Here is a 3,543-nt window from a genome sequence, read left to right as displayed (position 1 = left end):
GAGATGCGTGTCCATGACGTTGCAAATTCCTTTTAAAAAAAATAAGAATGAGATGAGCCTCGCTGAACAAAAATACAAAAATTGCGGGGCCCTCAGTAAATATTTGCTTTAAAATTTCTTAGACTTCGGGATGGACCGTTTAGTAAAATCCCATTGCCTAGAACCCTTCACGTTCTAGGGTTGTGGTTCTTTTATGACTATTGTTATTCAGATATTGATTTTGATTTCTTAGTTTATCATATTGGTTTATTTATTCAATCTTGTGCTTAATTATTTAATTGCTTGATCAACAATTGAATACTATTTGCGAATCTAGAATTGAACTCTAAAATGGAAATTCTAGATTGCATATAGGATTGAGTAGAGCATGTTGTAAGCACGTGATTTTTGCCCTATATGAGAATTACTCCCAAAAAATTCAAAATAAAATGATTTTCCTTGGGGTGCAATTTTGAGAATTTTTGTGACATTTTTGATAATTATTTGTATTTCTGTATGTGCGTGTTTATTGGTTAAATTAATAAAAAATTACAAAAATATGTCGCATTTGCATTTAGTATTTATTTAAGTTTGTTTTACAAAATCATAAAAATAATGTACGTTGCATTTTTATCATGTAACGTCTAAATTGTGTGATTTTTATAGTTAACTGCTATTTAAATGTGCGATAATTGTTATTTGGACAGATTTTTGAAGTTATAACAGATTTTGAATCAGGGCAGTAACAGTAGTTTTAAGGGTAATACGGTAATTAACCAATTGCAGATTATTTAATTATGGTGGGGGACAAGACGTAATGATAAAAGCAAAAAGGAAAAGGTGGATAATGATGTCTTCTTTTCAAAAAGAGGGAACAAGGGGGCGCACTTTGACTACTTTTCAAAAAGAGGGAACATGGGGGGCCACTTTGACTACTTTTCAAAAAGAAGGAACACGGGGGGCCCATGTTGACTACTTTTACTAAAGTAAAAGTGTTGGTAATAATAAAAGTTAAAGGGGAATGAGGTAAAAGGGGGTCTTGCTTTGTATATAAGGGGGGATGAGAGGAGGATGATGAGGAGGATTTTTTTCTAGAGAGATTTTTGGGGAGAATATTTTTTGAGAGTAATACATTCTGAAAATCTGAAGAAGTGTGGTAGAGTTTTGAAAGGAGAAAGACAATTTGAACTTTCACTTGAATAATTTCCGTTTGCCTTTCCTCGAGTGTTATTCAAAATCAGTAAACTACTGCATCTTGTATCCGTCTCTCTTCTGCTTTGACTGCGATTGCACTTTGGTATTGCTGAGTTTTCAATCTGTTACTGGGTTATTCTACTGGTCGTTACTGGTTTTGCGGTGCTGTGTTATTACTGCTGCTGACTCCTCCTTCTTTTTTTCTTGTACTGCCATTTCCAGGTACACATTTGTACACTCTCGGCTTGAAGTGAAATGAAATATTAATCCGGCTCTGTTCCGGTTGAATTCCTCCTGTTTAGATTTGTGTTTGAATAGAATTTTCCCTTCTTTGTATAAAGATGTAGTTGACTGATTAATGAGTAATGAGGTTGCATCTGTATAACTTCTTCATCTAATAATGTTAGTTTAAATTAATCAAAGACTAGTTAATTTGTTTTGATATTATGGTGTGTCAATCTCATGTTCTAGTATTATTAAATAATAGAATATAGAATGAAAGCAGTCTTTCTTTGTACAAACTCGATCGCAATTTTCCATTCGTATTAGCCGTAAACTAATAACTAATAAGTTACGTTTTTCAGCATGTAATTAATTGGGAGATTTTATTTTATTTTAGAGACAAACTTAATAGAACAAATGTAGTCACTGTAGGTTTATCTTTTAAAATAAAAAATGAGACGAGCCTCGCCAAATAAATCGCACATCGCTGGGGCCCTCAATAAATACATAACCATTACTAGACTTTGGATTTGGCCGTTTAGTGAATTTTTCAGGGCCTTTTTCTAAAACAACAATACGTAGTTTCTTTAGGACGCGTCTTAATTAATCTTACCTTCTTAAATACGGGTGTGCATTTATGTGACCCAAATCCAAATCTCAACGGAGTCGAAATGTGTCTCTAATCACGAGTGCATTGATTGTGACGTGGTTCGAGATGAGTGTCCATGACGTTGCAAATTCCTTTTAAAAAAAATAAGAATGAGATGAGCCTCGCCGAACAAAAATACAAAAATTGCGGGGCCCTCAGTAAATATTTGCTTTAAAATTGCTTAGACTTCGGGATGGACCGTTTAGTAAAATCCCATTGCCTAGAACCCTTCACGTTCTAGGGTTGTGGTTCTTTTATGACTATTGTTATTCAGATATTGATTTTGATTTCTTAGTTTATCATATTGGTTTATTTATTCAATCTTGCGCTTAATTATTTAATTGCTTGATCAACAATTGAATACTATTTGCGAATCTAGAATTGAACTCTAAAATGAAATTCTAGATTGCATATAGGATTGAGTAGAGCATGTTGTAAGCACGTGATTTTTGCCCTATATGAGAATTACTCCCAAAAAATTCAAAATAAAATGATTTTCCTTGGGGTGCAATTTTGAGAATTTTTGTGACATTTTTGATAATTATTTGTATTTCTGTTTGTGCGTGTTTATTGGTTAAATTAATAAAAAATTACAAAAATATGTCGCATTTGCATTTAGTATTTATTTAAGTTTGTTTTACAAAATCATAAAAATAATGTACGTTGCATTTTTATCATGTAACGTCTAAATTGTGTGATTTTTATAGTTAACTGCTATTTAAATGTGCGATAATTGTTATTTGGACAGATTTTTGAAGTTATAACAGATTTTGAATCAGGGCAGTAACAGTAGTTTTAAGGGTAATACGGTAATTAACCAATTGCAGATTATTTAATTATGGTGGGGGACAAGACGTAATGATAAAAGCAAAAAGGAAAAGGTGGATAATGATGTCTTCTTTTCAAAAAGAGGGAACAAGGGGGCGCACTTTGACTACTTTTCAAAAAGAGGGAACATGGGGGGCCACTTTGACTACTTTTCAAAAAGAAGGAACACGGGGGGCCCATGTTGACTACTTTTACTAAAGTAAAAGTGTTGGTAATAATAAAAGTTAAAGGGGAATGAGGTAAAAGGGGTCTTGCTTTGTATATAAGGGGGGATGAGAGGAGGATGATGAGGAGGATTTTTTTCTAGAGAGATTTTTGGGGAGAATATTTTTTGAGAGTAATACATTCTGAAAATCTGAAGAAGTGTGGTAGAGTTTTGAAAGGAGAAAGACAATTTGAACTTTCACTTGAATAATTTCCGTTTGCCTTTCCTCGAGTGTTATTCAAAATCAGTAAACTACTGCATCTTGTATCCGTCTCTCTTCTGCTTTGACTGCGATTGCACTTTGGTATTGCTGAGTTTTCAATCTGTTACTGGGTTATTCTACTGGTCGTTACTGGTTTTGCGGTGCTGTGTTATTACTGCTGCTGACTCCTCCTTCTTTTCTTCTTGTACTGCCATTTCCAGGTACACATTTGTACACTCTCGGCTTGAAGTGAAATGAAATATT

Source organism: Nicotiana tabacum, chromosome 7, assembly GCF_000715075.1.
Source record: "Nicotiana tabacum cultivar K326 chromosome 7, ASM71507v2, whole genome shotgun sequence".
Taxonomy (NCBI): domain Eukaryota; kingdom Viridiplantae; phylum Streptophyta; class Magnoliopsida; order Solanales; family Solanaceae; genus Nicotiana; species Nicotiana tabacum.
This window is presented reverse-complemented; position numbering follows the sequence as displayed.